Here is a 22865-nt window from a genome sequence, read left to right as displayed (position 1 = left end):
GAATGTACCACCACAAGCCGTATAGGAAAAGATAATATTTATTAAGGCACATAAAGAATATACAAAAGGAAAACCATCCCAGGTAGCATACCAACTCAGCACCAGAGAGAAATCATGGAAATTTCACAGCATACATAACCAAAGAAAGCAGTCTTGTCACCTTTGAGTTCTTCTCATCTCTCTTAAATACACTGGAGTAAACATATAAAGTTATGGTCTGGAGCCAATGGGCTCAGTGCGATCAGTATGTTTGGTCTCCAGACCTGGATCTGACCACAAGCCAAGCTTTGAGAGAAGAAACCAGATGTCTCTAAGTTTTTTAATGTTCTTGGACACAGAGCTTATCTGTCCTTGAACAGGGGCACTGCCAGACCACTAAGTTTCTCATGCAAGTTGTATATTCCTTGCTCTGATTTCACCTTGGAAGCACTCTTAAACAAGACTCCATTTTTCTCTACACAATGGAAGCAGGATTGCTAGGCCTTTGCAACTTCAATAAACATTCCAAGTGACTGTTCAAAGTGATTGTGCAAAGAACACATGTCCCCTCTTGGAGAGTTGCTACTTTCCCACCTGCTCTCAATCTTAGTCTAGGAAGGAAGATATTTATTAAGTGAAGATTGGTATATTACACACCTTGGAAATTCATACAAAATGTGCTTTATTTACAATTTAAGAAGTATAATATATCATCATTTTGCAATCAAGTAACCGTGATACACATGACAAACAGCATGTCAGACTCTTCCCAATGGTTACATGAGTTTAGACAAAACTCAATAAACACAAATGCAAGCTGTCTCTACAAGTTCTACTGTTGCTTAAATAATCACAACCAGATTATGATGTTTTTTAATTAAATATCATATGCGTTAAATGGAAAAATCTGACAAAGTGTGCTATATTCTTGGCCTGCTTGCACACAAAACACCCAGAAGTAGGAATTCAGGAAGTGTTGCTCCACACTTCCACTGGCAAAAGTGAATGGTGCCACCTAGTGGTTCATAGTATGTAGCCTGCAGAGATATGCCGGCAAGACATATCTCTGAGACAGGAAATCCTCTGCAATGTCCTAAACTTTCATATTATGAAAATGGTTCCAAAGTGGGAGGTTCCCAGATACTGCCCATTTTGAAGTTTGTCTCAACATCTCTGATCAACAGTATCTGAATGCTCACCTGGGCATCCTCAGATATTGTTGACTGACATGTCCAGATGACTGTCAAAACACTCTGGAAATCCAAAAGGAAGCTCTGAGCCCAGTGTGGAATCCTCCTAGGGTTCATGAGATGCAGTAGCTGGAGCAGGATCTCCACTGGAAGTGCTGCCTTCAGGGGGAAAACTCAGGGAGCGCTGAACCTTATAGGTGGACGGAGATGTCAATCAAAATTATAGTCAGAGAAAGATTCTTCCAAGAAAATTAATTGGAAATAAAGTGACATACAATAGGCATAGGCCTGCTCCAGTGAACCACAGGCATATTCACTGTGAGTACAGTCAGAGTTGATGGCTGGGGAAGACTTTTAAGTCCAAAAGTAAAAAGAATAACAATAGATATTTCAAAATAGGAAGTCTTGGCTACAATGGTCAATTACAAGGTTGATGCCAGCCAAAGAAAACAGACAGTTGTTAAGCAGACACCCTTGCAGAAGTCTTCTCTTAGAGGGCTGAATTCTGGCAGAATCTTGTGAGTTCTTGTCAGGCAATCCTGGGGGAGATGGCTTCCTTCATGATGTCCTAGCTTGTTTGATATTTCATTGGGGTTGCTAAAGGATGAAATCCATGTGGACACCAAACATAGTGACAATTTTCAGAGTCTAGGCTGTCCTGCCAGGTGATGCTGTGGCCTGAAGATGCTGTCCTGTTCGAACGATGAAAGCAGCAGCCTATGATCCACTCCAAACAAAGGAATCTTAGAGGATCTTCCCTTCAAGGGGGATATAATATCTGAGGCAGTGCTGTGCAGGAAGTGTCTACTTGAAGCACACATTGAAATTGTATTTGTCAAGTGCTGTCTTTGTGCATGTGGGTTTGGTACTTCCCGCATAAGTCCACCTTATCAGGGACGCTAAAAGATGCACAGTCAGGGGTATACCACTGGTGGTTAGAGCTGGCCAACCAGAGGACACTGACAATTCTAAACTCTCTGTGTGTTTATGTCTATGTTCACAGGGTGGGGATTGTAGGGGGAATTTGGAAAGTTTTGTTCTTGTAGTATTTTTTTGTTTTGTTTTGTTTTGTTTTGTGGGTTTAATTTTGGGGGTGGAGTTCCATGGATGCTTCTTGAAGTGAGCATTTTTATGTACAGATTCCAGAGAATACTTTTCTCTGAGCCTGTGAGGATGATTGTAGAATGATCTATCACTACAGTTTTCTAAATTGCAATGCCTTGTCCTTCAGTTATAATACTGGGCCAGTAAGTGTCCTCAGCAGACACCTCCTCCCAGTAATCTGGGGTTGGGAACCTGGGCTGCTCTAGAGCTCCTAACTGTCCATCTTGCCCAGGAGGCTCAGGCAGAGAACTGACCACCATTTGTGGGGGAGATGTACACTGCTCCTGAGAGCTCGGGGCCTCTCCATTGCCTTCACAATCTGCATGCTGCTGTTGTAAGAGGGAGGTCACGTGCTACTCTAAGTCCCCTGCTTCTGGGGCACTAGAAATGGATCCTGAAATAGCATCTCTTGGTAATACTGGGGCTGTGGCAGCTGGTGAAGATAAAATTCCCAGTCGTTCTCCTGCTGTCCTTCACACAGTGAATTCTGATAGAGGAGCTCCTGAGGTTGCAACTTTCCCTGCACGCTGTCAACATAGGGCAAAAGCAAGGGCCTGTCATGCTGGCTTTCCTCTGTTGAGAAAGTGGCCCTCTCAAAACCCTGCAGCGATGAAGCAGGATGACTATGCATTGCTGGTGTGGAGCTGGGAGAATATTCACTCCCTGTGACCATTTGCCACTCTGAAGCAGAACTTGGTTCCATTCTAATGCCTGGAACCACAGCATCACAAGAGTAATCCTCTTCACTGGCAAGTCCCCATGTCTCCTTAGAAAAGTAGCCAGCTCCTCCCAGTGGAGCTTTCTGGGGCCAAGAGTGCTGTGCGGTGGTGCTGCTGTGAGATTGCACTTGGGCATCATGGTGGCCAACAACAGATGTGCTTGGACAAGGGACTCTTGTTGCCTCCTGATGACAAACATTGTTTGTTTCTCTCTAGGTCATAGTCTGGCTCTCTTATTTTAGAACCAGTTCTAAAAAGAAAGAGAAATTATTTTCAACCTAATAATTTATACTTAAGCTGAGTTTCAGCATGATCACTGACTTTCCTCTTGATCTTGAGTAGACACAAAAAAGAAAACCCTTCCGGGGTTATTTATATTAGGAAGGTTATGAATGATGCATAATCCTAAACTCCAAACTGTCCCCACAGTCTACAGCAGCCCTTCTGTCCATATCAACACAGGGTTTTCAAAGTCTCCCAGTAACTTGTCTACAACCTCTGTGTTTAAACTGGAGAGAACCCCCAGCTGGCCCTAAACCCAGTTCCACAGCTTCTTGATTTCACTCAAGCTGGCCCATCAGGACACATTCATGACTCAATGTATTCTAAGAATATTCTTCAATCTATTGTATTTAAAAGCCACATACAGAACAAGCAAGAGTTTGTCATCACTGGACATGCATTTTACATGTGATCCTAATGAGTGCATTGAACACCTCTAATCTTCGTTTTTTCACTCGATAAATTATGGCTAACTGCAATGCCAGTCATAGGCCTCAAGGCTTTGAGGAGGATGTATGGCAATGATAAAATGCTTTCCAGACTACACAACCCAATAGCTAGGCTTGGAGCAGGGTACAGGCAAAAGGGTCTTGAAACCTTTTGACATTTAATCATTCCTGAAACCCATCTCCAAGTATAACATGGCTTTAAGTTAATAGCTAGAATGATCATTCATCCAAACTTACAATAGTTAAAATTGTAACTATACATAAGAAAACTGGCACCTGTAAACGCAGGCTCTCATTTTCTCTTTGAACATAATTAAGAACAGAAAAAATGAGCTACAAGAGCCCATAATATGTCAGCCCTTACACAGCGAATTAGCAAGTAGGTTACATAAAGATGAAACCCAAAGGAGGTGCTGCATTTCTCATATTCAGAACCCCCAGTACACTCTTCCCAAAAAGGTTTACTTCCTGATAGGTCCTTCTAGCTCCATTCCCCCTCTCCTAAGTGGTGAGCAGAGAAACTGAGAGCCAGTTCAACTGGCTGCACTTCCTATTGACTCCAGCAGGTGGAGGGGCAGAAATCCTAAACGGAGGTTGGGCTGAATCCCACCCAGTTCTCACTCCTTGTGAGAGGCACAGTAAGGAACAGAAGGATAGTTTGCAATAGGATATAAACACTCATATCATTGGAAAATTTGATTATTTTCAATTAAAAATTTGAGAAAGCAAGAGTAGTTATTCTCATACCTGACAATATAGACTTCAAACCCGAATTAGAAGACGCAAAGAAGGTCACTTCATAATGGTTAAGGGAATCACCCAACAAAGAAATATAATTATTGTAAATATTTATGCCCCAAATATTTGTGCATCTACATATATAAAACAAACCTTACTCAATATAAAGAATATAAATGAAGAATACAAATAACCCAATCAACAAATGGGCTAAGGATATGAACAGACACTTCACAGAAGATCTACAAGCAATCAACAAACATATGAAAAAAATATTCACCATCTTTAGTTATAAAAGAAATGCAAATCAAAATTACACTGATTCCATCTCACCCCAATTAGAATGGCAATTATCAGGAACACAAGAAACAATAGGTGTTGGAGAGGATGTGGGGAAAAAGGTACACTCATACATTGCTGGGGGGGATGCAAATTAGTGCAGCCACTCTGGAAAGCAGTGTGGAGATTCCTTAGAAAACTTGGAATGGACCCACCTTTTCAGCCAGCTAACCCACTCCTCGGCCTATACCCAAAGGACTTAAAATCAGCATACTACAGAGATACAGCCACATCAATGGTTATAGCTGCTCAATTCACAATAGCCAGACTGTGGACCAACCTAGATATCCTTCAATTGATGAATGGATAAAGAAACTGTGGTATATATATATATATATATATATATATATATGTATATATACACACACAATGGAGTATTACTCAGCTATAAAGAATAATAAAATTATGGCATTTGCAGGCAAATGGATGAAATTGGAGAATGTCATGCTAAGTGAGATAAGCCAATCTCAAAAATCCAAAGGACGAATGATCTCATTGATAAGCAGATGATGACATAATGGGGGGTGAGAAGGGTGCAAGAATGGAGGAAGGAGGGACTGTATGGGGGAAAAGAGGGGTGGGAGGGGTGGGGGAAAGGAAAAAAACCAGAATAAATCAAATATCATTACCCTATGTAATGTATGATTACGCAAATGGTATGCTGTTACTCCATGTACAAACAGAAACAACATGTATCCCATTTGTTTACAATAAAAATAAATTTTAAAAAAGAATATAATACACCCCAATACAATAATAAGGGGTTATTTCCACATGCCTCTCTCACAAATAGCTAAGGAATCCAAACACAAATCACGTACACTTTTCAGAACATAAAAATTTGATTAATCAAATGCAGGTAATAGATATTTATAGAGTTTTTCATCCAGCAAAAACTAAATTTACTTTATTCACTGCATAGGCAACCTTCTCAAATTAGACCATGTTTATGGCACCCAATTACAAAAATACAGAGATATTGCTTGCACCCTCTCAGTTCATAACAGAATAAAATTATAAATTAATAAGATAAAAACAAATTATTCGAACACCTGGAGATTAAATAATACACTTTTAATGAAGAATGGGTCATTGAAGAAATGAAGGGAGAATAGAAAGCAATGAGAACAGAGGTAGAGCCCATCAAAATATCTGAGAGAGTATGATGGCATTTCTACGAGTCAGGTTTGTAGCAGTGAGTGCCTACATTAAAAAAAAAAAAATAGGAGTTGGTCAATTCTGGTTACTCAATTACCTACAAGCTCCTTAAACTTTCAGTCTTAATAAAATTGATGAGTGGTATGCACATTTCCTAAAAATATATCCACAGCTGAATCTTTTGTAACCTTATAAAAGAAGTCATACTTAATACATACAGTAACTAGGACATACCTTATCCCAATAAAGATCAAAAACCAACTACTTAGAATGTGTGTTTTGCTAAACAGCTCACTTATGCTTCTAGTTGCTACTTACAAAAGTGACACCAGAAAAGACCTGTGTTGAGGACAGTGATCCCCAGAGAAGCTCATGTTTTGGGTCTGGTTGTCTCTTGATGGGGAAACTGCAGCAGCTCAGAGATGGTTGGGTGCTGTGGCATACAAGTTATATTCAAGGGCCAATACTCATAAGGTCAAACTCAGGAGCTGGCATCAAACTATTAGTCCCTTAGGTCAGTGTTAACTGTTGTTAACCGTTTGTTGATAACTATTGCCTGGTGCTTCCCAGGGTCTTCAATGGGAATGTTCTTGTTGCCTGAATACAGAATGGAGGGGCAAGGCCAAATCTTGAATTTTACAGTAACAACTTGGTAAACCATGTTTTCTGTCCCATGAGTTAATTTTGTTTTCCATATACTAATGTGGCACAAGTACCATATTTTAGAGCACTTCTTATGTGCAGTGAAGATAAGTGACAAGCACACATATTTATTGCCTCACTGCTGTTCTACATTACACAGGTTTATTTTTTTTCCCCCTCAAAGAAATTAAGTGATAGTTAGTCTCTAAAAATACAGTGTTTCAGGATACCATGGTGAATAAATGGAAATGTGATCAAGGACTGTTTTAAAACACTTATGCAGCTTTTCAAAGTTGATTGTTTCAAAGTTGGTGTTTATTTAAAATAAGTGGTAATGTACTTGAATATACTTTTTATGACAATGATTCAGTAATGGTAATTATACTATTAAAGAAAGTGAAAGGTTTAAAAAAAGGAAGGATCGTAAATAATATAATTTATACCTCAAATCTCCAGAAAAGGAAGAATGAACTAATTCCAAAATTAGTAGAGGACAGAAAATAATAAAGATCAGAGTCAAAATTAATGAAATTGAGAACTAAAAAATTAATTAGTTGGTACTTTGACAAGGTAAATAAGATTGAGCAACCCTAACTAAAAGGAGAGAAAACCCAAATTAACAAACTAAAAGATGAAAGAGATGACATCACAACAAACATTTCTGAAATCCAGAGGACCATTAGAAATTATTTTGAAAACATACGCTCGGATAAACAGGAAAACCTACAAGATATTGACAAATTTCTACACACATAAAAACTATTGCAAATGAGCCTTGAGGATGTAGAAAACCTAACTATACCACTATCAAGCAGTGAGATTGAAGCAGCAAGTAAAAGTTTACCAAAAAAGAAAAGCTCAAGACCACATGGATTCTCACCTGAGTTCTTCAAACTTTAAAAAGTCCTAATGGGAAAAAAAAAAAAAAAAAGAAAAAGAAAAAAGGAAAAAGAACAAAACTGGGTGCATTGATGGGGCTGTGGCTCAGAGGCAGAGCATTTGCCTACCATGTGTGAGGTACTGGGTTGTATCCTCAGCACCATGTAAAAATAAATAAAAATATTGTGTTCATCTACAATGAAAAAGAATACTTTAAAACTATCTAAACAAACATTTCTCAAAAGAAAAGCACAAATGACCAATAAATACAAGAAAACATGTTCAATATTCCTAACCATCAGGGAAATTCAAATCAAAACTACATGGAGATTTCATTTCACTCCAGTTAGAATGGCAATCAACAAGAATAAAAAACATTTTTAAAATTTATTAAAAATTAAAGACAACAAAAAGAATATAAATATTAATAAATGCTGAGGATGATGTGCGGGGAAAATGCACAGTCATACAATGTGGTGGATTATGAAGAGGTACTATTCTGGAAAACACTATGGAGAATCTTGAAAGGACTAGTAATGGAATCACCCCATGACCCAGCTATTTCATGTCTCCATGTTTATCCATAAAGAACTAAATTCAGCATACCACTGTGTAACAGGGACCTCAATGTTTATAGCACTGCCATTCACAACAGTCAAGGTATGACACCAGTCCAGGTGCCTATCAACAGATAAAGAAAATGTGGTATATATTCACAATGGAGTTTTACTGAACCATTAAGAAGAATGAACTTATGGCATTTGCCAGTAAATAGCTGGAACTGGAGAACATCATGCTAAGTCAAAGAAGCCAGACTCAGAAAGTCAGGGGTCCAGTGTTTTTTGTCATTTGCAGAGAGCAAAAGAAGGGGGATAAGAGAGAGGGACACCATGAAAGAAAAAGGGAGCTCAGTGGGGAGGAGGAAGGGAATTGGGGCTGGGAGGAGATACAGGAAAGGGCGGAACCATGAAATGAAATTGACCCAGTGATGCTCTGAACACAGGTCAATACAACACAGTGTACTGCACTTGCATATCTGCCTACAAAATATTAATTTAAAAATACAATAGGCGGCGGCTCGGGGTCCGCCTGCGGCTTGCCATGCGAGCTGGGGGCCCGGCTGCCCTCCTCCCCCGCCCCCGGGCGCCGCTGTGATTGGGTAGAAGATGGCCGCTGGACAGATGAAAATCCTAATGACAGTCTCCAAATTCGCTTCCATGTGTACCATGGGCGCCAATGCCTCGGCAGTAGAGAAAGAGATTGGTCCAGAACAGTTTCCAGTTAATGAGCACTATTTTGGATTATTCAATTTTGGGAATATCTGCTACTGCAATTCAGTTCTTCGAGCACTTTATTTTTGTCGTACATTTCTGGAAAAAGTTCTATCATACAAGAGGCAGCCTAGGAAGAAGGAAAACCTTCTTACGTGCTTAGCAGATCTCTTCCATAGCATAGCCACTCAGAAGGAAAAGGTTGGAGTAATTCCTCCTAAGAAGTTCATAACAAGATTACGGAAAGAAAAATGAACTTTTTGACAACTACATGCAGCAAGATGCCCATGAATTCTTAAATTACCTACTAAATACATTTGCTGATATTTTACAAGAAGAGAGAAAGCAGGAAAAACAAAATGGTCGTTTACCTAATGGAAATATTGATAGTGAAATAATAACAGCACACCAGACCCAACGTGGGTACATGAGATTTTTTCAGGGAACATTAACTAATGAAACCAGATGTCTTACTTGTGAAACTATAAGCAGCAAAGATGAAGAATTTTTAGACTATTCTGTTGATGTGGAACAAAACACATCAGTTATCACTGTTTAAGGGGTTTTACCAACACAGAAACTCTGTGCAGTGAATACAAATATTACTGTGAAGAATGTCATAGCAAACAGGAAGCACATAAACGGATGAAAGCTAAAAAACTGCCTATGATTCTAGCTCTGCACCTGAAGAGATTTAAATATATGGGTCAACTTCATCGATACACAAAACTTTCTTACCGGGTAGTTTTTCCTTTAGAACTCCGTCTGTTTAACACTTCAGGTGATGCAACCAATCCTGACAGGATGTACGACCTAGTTGCTGTTGTGGTTCACTGTGGAAGTGGTCCCAATCGAGGCCATTATATTGCAATATTTAAGAGTCATGACTTTTGGTCGTTGTTTGATGATGACATTGTAGAAAAATAGATGCACAAGCTATTGAAGAATTCTATGGGTTGACATCAGATATCTCAAAGAACTCTGAGTCTGGTTACATCCTTTTCTATCAGTCTCAGGACTGAGGGGGAACCGTGATGAAGAGATATTTTCTGCCTCATTCCTTCTCTGGTTATTTTGGAAAGGATCAAGCACTGATTTTTCAAGAAAAGAGAAATGCAGGAAGCTCAGGGGGCAGTAGTACACTTTGCACACAATAAAGCAAAGACTCTGGATTAAAAAAAAAACAATAAATAGTAGGAAGATCAGTAGAATAAAGGAAGTAAATGGAGGAGAAAGAAGGGGAGAGAAAGAGGAAGTACTGAGACTGCAACGAGGCCAATTCTATTCCATGCATGTATGATTATCTCAAAACGAACCCACCATTTCGCATAACTCTCAGGCACCCATAAAAACATTCAAATTGACTTTTCATTTGTACACCTAAGTTAATATTTTGTTTGATTGGCATGCCTAACTTAAAATTTATTTTAAACAACTTTAAGATAATTTTAATAACTACGATGCACTAATAAAATAAGAAAATGATAATTTTTAAAAATTCATCGTCATTTGGAGGTTTTTAAATTTCATCCAGTCTTAGCTAGAAGGCAGATATCTGAGAATTAACCCCAAAACTCATCTGAGTGTGGAAAGAAAAAGAAAAGAAGACAAAAGGATTTAAAAAAACTTAAAATACTAACTATGCTTTTCTGGTGTCTTGGTGTTTATGGATAATCTAGGAGTAACAGTAAATAAACATATTTGAGATGTGTTTATGAGTGTGCTCTTCATGTACAGTCAAAAGTCATGTCATGTGACTAATATAAAACATGAGTTCTTTTTTATTAAAATATTTTTTTATTCTTACAGACACATTTTGATTCATTGTATTCAAATGGAGTAAAACTTTTCATTTCTATTGTTTTACACAATGTATATTCATGCCACTTATGTAATCACACATGCATATAGGGTAATACTGTCTGTTTCATTCTACTGTTTTTCTATCCCCACTCCCCACCCCTTTTTCCTCTACACTCTTCAAACTTCCTTCATTCTTCTCTTCCCTCAGCCACCCCCCATCGTTATATATTCTCATACACTTATCAGAGAAAACATTCGACCCTCGTTTTTTTGGGCTTGGCCTATCTCACTTAGCATGGTATTTTCCAGTTTCATCCATTTACCAGCAAATGCCATAATTTTATTCTCTTCATGGCTGAGTAATATTCCATTGTGTATATCATAGTTTCTTTATCCATTTGTCAATTGAAGGGCATCTAGGTTTTCCACAATCTAACTATTGTGAATTGAGCTGCTATGAACATTGATGTGGCTGCATCACTATAGCATGCTGATTTTAAGTCTTTTGGGTATAAACCAAGGACTGAGATACCTGGGTCAAATGGTGGGTCCATTACAAACTTTCTGAGAAGTCTCCATACTGCTTTCCAGAGTCGCTGCCCCAATTTGCAACTCCACCAGTAATGTGTGAGTATGCCTTTTCCCCCACAGCCATGCCAACACTTATTATTCCTTGTGTTCTTGATAACAGCCATTCTAATTGGAGTTAGATGAAATCTTAGGGTGGTTTTAATTTGCATTTCTCTAATTTCTAGGGATGATGAGTACTTTTTCATATATTTGTTGATCACCTGTATGAATTCTTCTGTGAAGTGTCTGCCCATTCCTTTAGCGCATTTATTGATTGGGTTCTTTGTATTTTGGGTGTAAACTTTTTTAAGTTCTTTATAAACTTTGTAGATGACTGTTGTGTCTGAAGTATGTGTGGAAAAGATTTTCTCCCACTCTGTAGGCTCTCTTTTCACATTGTTGATTGTTTCCTGTGCTGAGAAAAAATTTTTTAGTTTGAATCTATCCCATTTATTGATTCTTGCTTTTATTTTTCTGCTCTGGGGGTCTTGTTAAGGAAATCTGGTTTTAAGCCAACATGATGGAGAAACGGGCACACTTTTTCTTCTATTTAGTGAAGGTTCTCAGGGCTAATTCCTAGATCCTTGATCCATTTTGAGTTGAATTTTGTTCAGGGTGAGAAATAGGGGTTTAATTTAATTTGACTGCATACAAATTTCCAGTTTTGCCAGCACCATTTGTTGAAGAGGCTATCTTTTCTCCATTGTAAGTTTTTAGCACCTTTGTCAGTATGAGGTTACTGTACTTATGTGGGTATGTCTCTGTGTCTTCTATCCTGTACCATTGATATACCTCTCTATTTTGGTGCCAATACCATGCTGTTTTGTTACTATTGCCCTATAGTAGAGTTTAAGGTCTGGTATAGTGATACCTATTGCATCACTCTTCCTGCCCAGGATTGCTTTGGCTATTCTGGTTCTTTTGTTCTTCCAGATAAATTTCATGATTGCTTTTTCTGTTTCTATGAGAAATGTCATAGGGATTTTAATTGGAATTGCATTAAATCTATATAACACCTTTGGAAGTATGGTCATTTTGATAATATCAATTCTGCCTATCCAAGAACATGGGAGATCTTTCCATCTTCTAAGGTCTTCCTCAATTTCTTCCTTCAGTGTTTTGTAGTTTTCATTGTAGAGATCTTTTACTTCTTTGGTTAGATTGATTCCCAAGTATTTTATTTTCTTTTGAGGCTATAGCAAATGTAATTGTTTTCCTCATTTCCCTTTCAACTGTTTCATCGCTTATGTATAAAAATGCTTTAGATTTATGCATGTTGATTTTATAGCCCGCTATTTCACTGAATATATTGATGAGGTCTAGAAGTTTTCTGGAGGAGTTTTTTGGATCCTCTAAATAGAGAATCATGTCATCAGCAAATAGTGACAGCTTAAGTTCCACTTTTCCTATTCGTATCCTTTTAATTTCTTTAGTCTGTCTAATTGCTCTAGCTAGTATTTCACATACAATGTTGAATAGAAGTGGTGAAAGAGGGCATCCCTGTCTTGTTCCCTTTTGTAAAGGGAATGCTTTCAGTTTTTCTCCATTAAGAATGATGTTGGCTGTGGACTTAGCATAAATAACCTTTACAATGTTCAGGTATGTTCCTACTATTCCTATTTTTTCTAGTGTTTTGAGCATGAAGGGGTGTTGTATTTTGTTGAATGTTTTTTCTGCATTAATTGAAATAACCATATGATTCTTACCCTTAAGTCTATTGACACGATGGGTTATGTTTATTAATTTATGGATATGGACCCAACCTTGCATTCCTGAACATATGAATTATTTCTAAGAAAGTTAAAATGCTGGAACATTAGTAGGTAAGTATAAATCCTAGTATTCATGGCTTATTTTAAAATTTTTTCATTTGTTCTTTTTAGATGTACATGACAGTAGGATGGATTTTGACATGCTATACATATGTGGAGTATAACTTCCCTTTCACTTGTGGCTCCTTGAATCCCATAAAGAAAATATATTTGGGTTTCTTAATAAAATGTGTTATTATCAGTTGTTGGTGTCGGGAAAAAGATTTCAATATGACTTTCCTTCTGGGTCTTCAGTAATAAACAAGGTGACCTCTCAAAATGGCTTGGGTTAAAAGACCATAGGGAGCTAGATTTTAGTTTTCTAGTATCTGAACCCAGCAAGTTAGTGGGAAGAGTGGGTAAAGAACACACTTGAAGGAAGAGAAGACAGGATTTTGAGTTCAAGTTCATGCACAGCAGTTTAGAGAGACCCTGCCTGAAAAGAAAAATTAAAAAGGACTGGGAACATAGCTTAGTGACAAAGTGCCCCTGTGTTCAAGTCTAAGTACTAAAAATAAATAAATAAAATCTTCAAGTATTGATGATTAATAATTAAACAATAATTTAAATAATAGTTAAATTTTGTGAAGGAATTTGTCTTAAGAATACTGGTTTACATATATTCTTGAAAAGCATTTAGAGTTAAAATAAAGTATTGACTAATAAATGTGAGCTATTTGTCTTAGCATTATTCCATTTGAGTAAACTAAATGCTATGATGTGGGGAATGAGGCAGGGAGCTAAAATTTAGGTGGAGAAGAAAAAAATTCAGTGAAGGACAATTGATAACAAATCATCTGAACAAAACTCAATGTCCTAGAAACCAAATTGCTGAGTCATCGCTTTGCCAAATTCACCCAATTTATGGGTGTGGTGTTGACACTTGGGTAGGAATGCTAAATGAACTTTTTTGAGTATCTTCACTTTTGGTCATAGAGAAAAGAAATATTACATTTTTTGTATTGAGTATTAAACCCAGGGGCACTTTCCCATTGAGTCACATCTCCAGTCTTTTGATTTAATTTTGAATTTTGAGACAGGCTCTTGCTTAGTTGCTGAGAGTCTCACTAAGTTGCCAGACAGGCCTTGAACTTGCAATCCTGCTTTGGCCTCCTGATTAGTTGTCATTTTAGGTGTGTACCATCATGCCCACCAGGAAATCTCTATTTTCAACAGTTCACCTGAATGTTGATGTTCCTCAGACTGCACTGTGCTGTTCCCAGCTCCATCACGTGGCTCCATCTACAGGATCTGGTGGGTGCTGGCCTTTACCATCATGGGCATTTTAACAAGGATGAAGGACTCAGAGAGCATGCTCTAAAGTCAAGATTCATATAAAGAATGTGAACTAGGAAAAACTAACACAAAAGAGCTTGGCCAGTATGTTTGATGACTCAGGAAAAGTAGCCATGAGATTGGGCCACTTAGAGCTGATTGGTTGGTCTAAATAATGCAGTTAGCTCTGAGGAGAGCCTGACTGGGGTTGAGGACAGAATGAATCCAGGCAAGGAGGGGTGTGTCCAGGTGGATTTTGGAAGCAACTTGATGGAGGAGGGGCAGGAAAGGTTATGACCACCTGTGAATTCAGGCTACTGAGAAAAGAATGAAGCAAAGCTGATGGGAACTTTCAATTGTTGGGGAAAATGCAAAAGACAGGGAAATCAATCTAAGGCCATCCTTTTTATTTGATTATTAGAACAAATGAGAAAATTAAAATTTTGATATAATATTGGACAGCATGGTTTCACACAAATGGACCAATAAAATATAGCAACTTTATAGATAAGAAAAAAATCAAAAGAAACATTTTATCTGTGACATTTAAGAATACTCATACAATCTATCTACTTATGGTGAAGCTAAGTACATAGACACAAAAGTTCCTGGAATGCTGGGAATAAGAGACCCACTCACCCTTTGCTCCAAAGTGAACCAGGGCCTACCAACACTGAGTTACATTCCCAGTATTTTTTTTTTTAATTTTAAATTTTTATTTTGAGAGAAAGTTTGGCTTAATTTTCCTGGCAGCCTTTGGATGCTCTGCCTGTGCCACCTGAGTTGTTGGGTTTACAGTTTTGGGTCACTGCAGTCACTGTTCATTTTATTTTATTTTTGATGTTTTTCTTCTTTGAAATTATAATGAACATGGTCACACTGCAATGAAGTCAGAACTCTCTTAAGGCTGGTTTGGTTATCGCTGATTATTAAAAACACCTGACCCATATCAAAATGTACAAAAATATAAAATGTAAAATAAAAAGAGCAAAAATTTCTTTTTAAACACTTTGAAGAAAAAATGTCTGACCCAGACATTCCAAATTCTGTGTTGCAACTTCACATTGTGATTTTGGTTTAGTGCTGTGAGAGCACATGGCATCTGCCAGTGGTGCTGAACAATGAGAGCAGGTGGGCCTCTTTTCTGAAAAGTGACCAACTTTAGATTGAGATAGAAAATGATGGATGACTAGGTGATGTACCTTTTAAATTTTAGCTCTTCTTTCTTTCTTTCTTCTTTTTCTTCTTCTTCTCTTTTTTTTTTTTTTTTTTTTTTGTGCTGGAAACTGAACCCAGTGGTGCTTCACCACTTAGTAACATGCCAGGTTCTTGTTTTTATTCTGATTTTGAGACAGGGTCTCACTAAACTGCCAAGTCCTGCTAAAATGCTGAGGATGATGCCAATTTGTGATCCTGCTACCTCAGCTTCCTGAGTTGCTAGCAATACAGGCCTGCACCAACACACCTGCCTTATTTTTTCTTTCCTTGCTTATGTGGCCTCCTCACATGGCCACCTGTCACATGGTGGATAAGTCCTCATGCCATGCAGTGGGTTCAAAAAGAAAGCAAGAGATCTGGATTCAGAGCTAGACCAGTCAGAGTCCAGGTGGTGAATAAGACTATCATACATGGGACTCTGTCTAGGGGTGTTTGCATCTGGGAACAATGTAGATGGCTTTTGGAGCTGCTAGTGGCTCAAACCAATTTTGATTTGCTCATGTCTCTCAGTCTCTAATCTCCTCCAACCCTTCTGGTCCCCACAGTATTCCCCCATGTGACCCAAAGCATCTTTTTTTGACTCAAGAAACAAGATGAGGACCCATCTACAGTCATAGAACATGAAGTGACCTCCATGAATTTCTCTTCCCATCAAGGCTATTCCTGTGCCTGTTCTTCATTTACATTTGCAGACACACAAGCTGTCCTTAGAAAAGTAGATTCCTTCCTTTTTTTTTTTTTTTAAGTTTTGCTGTCATTAACTTGCCCAGTTGAAACATTTTTTTTTTTTTTTAATTTTTACCTTTTACTTTTTGGTTAATGGGGATTGAACTCAGAGGCACTCAACCACTGAGCTACTTCCCTAGCTCTCTGTTATATATTAATTAAAAATAGGTTCTCACTGAGTTGCTCAGGGCCTTGCTGAGTTACTGAGGTTGGGTTTGAACTTGGGATCCTCCTGCCACCACCTCCCAAGCTGCTGGGATTACAAGTGTGTGCCACCATGCCTGGCAAAACTTATTTTCTTCTGCTTTATGTTTTGAAGTCAGGTTCTTCAGAGTTTGTCTTCAGGTAAATTAATCTCTGGGTGCATCAGTACTCATCTGTATAATCGTGTATATGCCCACAGGGCTTCTAGGAGATAATGTAGGAGAATCTGTTTTGGCTGAAGAGTTAGCCTTCATACAATTGTAGGTTCAATCAGAAGTATGAAGAAAAAAAAAAAAAAGAAGACCTGCGGAATGTAGCTCAGTGGTAGAGTCTGTAGGTTCAATCTGCTGTACAGAAAATAAGAAAAAAAAAAAGGGTTTTTTCTTTGACAAACTAAAGTTCATGAAACATTATTAGTCTTATGTCTTCTAATGTCCTTATTCAATTTCAATCTGTGGTCTCTCCTGTTCCAAGCTCAGACCTCCTTAATCACAACTCTATTAAGCCATGCGGGTCATGTTTGAGTCAATACAATGGTCCTTACAGAGCGTGTGGCCTGTGAGAATGTGATAGAGAGGGGCGGCAAGGTTCCAGGTTATAGGTCAGGGGGTCACTACAACCTAAACATCTGTGTTCCTGGCATCCTCCAGACTAAGTGAGGATAAAATAATGCCCACATTATAAGTACGTTTTAGGGTTTAAATAAGATTATTTTCAGTGGGTTCTCAATGACAGGAACCCTGGATTTGAAGAGGTAGGTAGGTAGATGTGCCTGGGGTGGGGCTGCCGGCTAGGGCGGGGCCAAGTCTGCTGCCCCCTGCCTGGGGGGTCTTGCTGTGCCAGTGCATGGGCGTGGGGGTGTGAGGGCTGTGTCCATGGTGGGCTATATTAATGGATGCTGCTCCGCAGTTTCTCAGTTTCCCACTGAGAACCACTAGAAGCAGAGGATCAACATGGCTTCCAAAGGTGAGCATTTTGTGCAGAGGATTGAGATGTGTATTTTTGTGCAGGTTGTGGACTCCTTGTACTGGGGTTTGGGAATGGAGTTGTTTCAGGCTTCATCTCTTAAGAGTGCAGACTTGGGGGCAGGGATCTCTCCTGTCACCAGCAGAACTGTCTCTGGCTGCTGCACTGTGCAATTGGGGAGCAGGGCTTCTCCTAAAGACCTTATATTTAAAATAAGCCTGTGGTGACATTCAAAGAGATTCCTTGTGTTTTAGAGATGTATGGGGTGTTTTCTAGGATTTCCATTAGAAAAATGCAGGGGCATGGCAAGGAGATGAGCAGAATGTTGAGTGGATCAAATAAAATTTGCTGAGTTAAGATGGAGTGATTAATTCTTTAGGCTCTTTTTTATTTTCTAATTTCCTGTGAGTAAAAATGTTGACCAGGTGCAGTAGTGTGTGTGCCTATAATTCTAGCTACTTCTGAGGCTGAGGCAGGAAGATCCTGAATTCATTACCCATCTAGGCATTTCCAAAGTTAATTGGTTTAGATGTGGTAAAGGCCTGGAAGTGGGGGTTAAAAAAAGAAAAATAAATAAAAATGAGCAGGATACGCTGGGGTGTGGCTCAGAATTAGAGTGCTCGCCCACCATGCATGAGGCCTGCATGCACAAGGCCTGCATGTGTGAAGCCCTGGGTTCCATCCAGTTCCCTCCCGCACTGAACAAGAAAGCAAAAAGCAAACAAGTGTATGAATATAGCTTAATGGTAGGGTACTGCCTAGCATGCCCCAGGGCCTCAGTGAGGTCTCCAATCCTGAGTGGGGGAGGAGTGAGAAACTCTACAGGAAGCATTTAATAAGTGGTCCTGAGGATTTGTTTGCAAGTTCACAAAGGAATTTGTAGGTATTCTGGGAAATTCAGAAATAAATTGGAACTTTTTATACCTAGGAAAATGGAAGAGATTTTGACATGTTTTTTTTTTTTTTTCCTTTGCTTTGCTGTTTTTCTTTTTTTTTTGTCATTGTTGTTTTTTTGAGGAGGTGGACTAGCACTATCCTGGACATGGCTCTTATTTCTTCCTCTAGAGGAGCTCTAGTTCAGAGGAGGATGTTGTGGGGTCAGCTCTAGCTGTCTTGCAACTTATATATGATCCTCCTCCCCAGCAGTACATAGTGGACCCAGGAGTCCACTGGGCACATGCTCTCAAGGCACAAATGTGCATCAAGGGCCCCAAACAGTGATTACTCAGCTGAAGTCCCTTTGGAATGTGAATCCTCACAAATCTGCCATGGATCTCAGGTAAGCAGGTACCAGAGGCCCTGCTTCAAACCAGAAGATAGATTAATACACAGGACTTGTGCCCTTGGTAGCTGTTTTTCACTCCTGAGCTTTTATTTGCAAAGCCTCATGTCTTTAGAACATTTTCAGCATGCACATTTGCTTTTCAGAAACTCTGGGACCTTTTTATATTGAGTGGGGTGGGGAGTGGGATGAAAGCTCCCCTGGAATCTTGTCTGAGTTCATCTGGCCTCCCCAAATGTGATTATACTGGGAATAGAGTGTTTTTTCTTCTTCAAATCCCCTTTAACATGGAGGTTCCTCCTACAAGTGAAATTGGTGGATAACATAATCATTTTTTATTATTTTTTGAGAAACTGTCATATTGATTTCCATAGTAACTGCACCATTTTTTATTCTTATCAGTGGTTCCTGCTTATCTGCAGTTGTTTTGTGTGGGTTATTTGGTATTTGGATAGTAGCCCTCCTAATGGATGAAAAGTTAGCAAGCTGTGGATTTGATTTGGGTTCCCTACAATTTGTGATGTTGACCATCTTTTCACATGCTCAATGACCGCTGAGTATCTTCTCTGCTGAAATTTCTATTCAAAACCTTTGTCCACTTAAAATTATATTCGGGTGTGAGTTATGGATCTTTATGTCTTGATATCAACACTTTATCAGACATGATTTTGCAAGGGATTCCCCTATTTTTAGATTGTGTTTCATTTTCTTCATTGTGTTCTTTGATGCACACTTCTTTATTTGGATGGAGTCTAAATTTTTTTTTTTGTTTGTCTTTGGTGACCTTTCCAAAAAATTATTGCCAAATTCAATGTCATAAAACACTTGCCCCACATTTTTTTTGCAGCAGGTTGTCTGCATTTTTCTAGCTTTATTTTTTTTTATTTTTTGTTTATTTGTGCATGTGAGATAAAAGGTCCAACTTGATCTTTGCACATGATTATTGAGTTTTCCCAGCAACATTTTTTGAATCCTACCTAGTGTTGCTTTGACTCACAAATAAATAGTCCCTTTTTGTTCTGTATGAAAGAAATTATACTTTACAGGAGGATTACATCACCCAGAGGGGGGAATGATGTCAGAAACAGGAAGGGTTCATCAAACAAACATATTTTTAGACATGTGCAAGTTTGTCACTGAAAAGTCACGTATTGTGTACAATTGGTAGTGCACTCTTGGTGGGGCCTGGTGGTGGCTGCTTCTCACTGAATGGTTTTTGGAACCTGAGTCAGGAGTATCTCAAGTTTGAGGCAACTTTTGTAGAACTGTGTCTCCAAATGAGAACTAAGACAGGGCTGGGATGAAGCTCTGTGGTACAGCCAGTGGGGGAGCTGCTGGTTCAACCCCACCCTTCTGTAAAATACCAAAACCCAAGTAAGTGGGAGCGAGGGGGAAGGGGAGGAGGACAGAGGAGGGCCGCTGCTGCCATCTTTCCTGTTGGTACGTCTTCCACCTGAGTAGGTGTGTGGACACATCTCCCTCCTTTCTTCTTAGGTCTTGGCTTGGGTTTTCTTTTGTTTCTGGCAGTGACATAGTTCCTTATGTGTCAATTCTGTAGCTATTGTTCTTACACAAAAGAAAATTTAAGTTGTAACACTTTACTGTTAATACTAATATAACTTCAATCTTATAATGTCTCTATTACTTACAGTTCTACCCCCATTTTAGTTGTTTATTTTATTTATTCATTTACTATTTTGTTGTGCTTGGGATTGAACAAAGGGTCTTTTGTATGTGAGGCAACCACTTTTCCAACTGAGCTATATCCCCAGCCCTATGTGCTTATATTTCATTGTTATTGTGTTGTGCTGGGATTGAACCCAGGGGTACTTTGCTACTGAGCTACCTGCCCAGACATTGAGATTTTTCTGTTTGGAGTGTGATTGAGTTGTAGAATGTTTTCCTAGCATGCCTGAGGCCCTGGTTTCAGTTCTCACTACCACCAAACTAAGCTTGCCCATCTGAGTCCAGAGTTTTATGTCTGCCTTCAAATTAAGGTGGGGTTGTAAATGTTCACATAAACATGGTTCAAAAACTTCAAGTATCCATTATTTGACTGCTGTATTGAAGGGTAATTTCACTTTGTACTTCCTAGTACAGAACAAAAAGCCAAAGAAGTCATAATCAATACTTGTACCATCCCAATGCTTTTTGGCTATTTTATTTAATCTTATTCTTGCCCTACTCTTCCCCAACCATTTAAACTCTTGGTTATGAAATGGATGTGAACTGGTTTACTTGTACTTCCTCAATTTCTATTGTGGCTAAGATTTTTCACTGGTCTCTTTATATTTTTATTAACTTTTTTTTTCTAGATGAACACAATACCTTTATTTCATTTTTACATGGTAATGAGGGTTGAATCCAAGTGCCTCACAGGTGTGAGGTGAGAACTCTATCATTAAGCCACAAGCCCAGCCCATATTTTTGAATTTTTGTTAGATTAAAATCCTTTTCTATCATGGAGATAATAATCTCATGCTATCCTCCTGTTCCTTAAGATTGTCTTTTAATCCATTGTAGGTTTTATTATTATGAGTCAGATTGAGGTAGAGCTGTCCATTTTAAAACTCTTAGTCAACAAATAATCTTTTGTTTCTCTGGATGCTACTAGTCTTCCTCAATTCTTTTCTGTTTGTGTGTTTTCCAGCATCTTCTGTTGATCACAGTCCTAAGGGAGAAGGAGAAAGAAAACATGAAAGAAGAAAAGGAAAACCTCAGCACAACTTTACAAAACATGAGTTGGAGATACTTAATCAGATATTTGAACAGAATCCCTACCTTGAGTTTTCAACCAGAGAGAAGCTGGCCGACGAAATGAATTGCCACCTCTGTGTCATAAATGTAAGTCAAAAGTCCAACCATTGCATGTACGTATCTTTTTTTAGATGATCCAGGAAATACAAAGAACTTCTGAAAAAACTTCATGCCATTTCTTTACTGAGGAGAGTGCTGATACTTGTCATGTATTCATTCCTGTGTGGGTATGAATGTGCAATGTGACTTTTATGGAGTAATCCACTATTATGTGGAGAGTGTGGCAGTAGTAAACAATTAGCACACTATTGTACTTATGCTGTATAGGAACTGTGACACTTTTGATGAGGGTGCTTGCTGTGGAATTATAAGGAACTTGTAAGATTGGATATGTTCACAGCTGGAACTGATAGTAGAAGAGATGTTGGATATTCAGGGAGAGGAGTTAAGGGTGGCTCTGAAAATTTGTCCTGATCAATTTTTTGCCACAGACATTAGGAGTTTTCACTTCAGATATGTTAAGTTTGGTTTGACAATAGACTTCTAAGAGGAGGATGGTGTAAAGTGCAGGAGAAAGTATGTATTTGATTGTGTTCCACATGTGGCACTTCACAGCATTAGTAGAAGCTCTGGAAATGTGTTTAGGGCCAGCTGGGGGTCTGTTCAATCTAAATACAGAGGTTGTAGACAAGTTGCTGGGAGACTTTGTAAACCCTGTGTTCATATAGACAGAAGGGGTGCTGTAGACTGTGGGGACATTTTGGAGTTGGGATTGTGCACCATTCATAACCTACATAATATGGACAGCCCAGAAAGGGTTTCCTTTTTTGTGTCTACTCAAGGTCAATAGGAAAGTCAGTGATCATGCTGAAACTCAGCTTAAGTATAAAATATTAGATTGAAAATACTTTCTTTTTCTTTTTAGAACTGGTTCTAAAATAAAAGAGTCAGACTATGACCTAGAGAGAAACAAAGAATGTTTGTCACCAGGGGACTTCAGGAGTTCCCTGCCCAAACTCATCCTGTTGTTGGCCACCATGATGCCCAAGTGCAGTCTCACAGCAGCACCACTGCACAGCACTCTTGGCCCCAGAAAGCTCCACTGGAAGGAGCTGGCTACTTTTCTAAGGAGACATGGGGTCTTTGCAGTGAAGAGGATCACTCTTGTGACTCTGTGGTTCCAGGCATTAGAATGGAAGCAAGTTCTGCTTCAGAGTGGCAAATGGTCACAGGGAGTGAATATTCTCCCAGCTCCACACCAGCAATACATAGTCATCCTGCCTCATCGTTGCAGGGTTTTGAGAGGGCCACTTTCTCGACAGAGGAAAGCCAGCATGGCAGGCCCTTGCTTTTGCCCTATGCTGACAGCGTGCAGGGAGAGATGCAGCAGCAGGAGCTCCTCTATCAGAATTCACTGTATGAAGGACAGCAGGAGAATGACTGGGGATATTATCTTCACCAGCTGCCACAGCCCCAGTATTACCAAGAGATTATATTTCAGGT

General features: G+C 39.0%; 2 pseudogenes across 2 annotated transcripts in view; both read left to right on the top strand.

The window, feature by feature from the left end:
- LOC306658790 (ubiquitin carboxyl-terminal hydrolase 12-like) overlaps positions 1-9490 on the top strand; it is a 164863-nt pseudogene extending 155373 nt beyond the window's left edge. Inside the window, exon 2 of the transcript XR_013766628.1 lies at positions 9427-9490. The product of XR_013766628.1 is annotated as a ubiquitin carboxyl-terminal hydrolase 12-like (transcript). The remainder of the gene's footprint in view (positions 1-9426) is intronic.
- On the top strand, positions 8673-9920 carry LOC306658788 (ubiquitin carboxyl-terminal hydrolase 12-like; annotated as a pseudogene). Its single transcript has one exon. The product of its transcript is annotated as a ubiquitin carboxyl-terminal hydrolase 12-like (transcript).
- Positions 9921-22865: the final 12945 nt, after the last annotated feature.

The sequence above is a fragment of the Sciurus vulgaris genome (assembly GCF_902686455.1).
Source record: "Sciurus vulgaris genome assembly, chromosome: 4".
In the NCBI taxonomy this organism is placed as follows: Eukaryota; Metazoa; Chordata; class Mammalia; order Rodentia; family Sciuridae; genus Sciurus; species Sciurus vulgaris.
The sequence above is the reverse complement of the archived record's forward strand: the minus strand, read 5'-3'. Positions and strand labels throughout refer to the sequence as shown.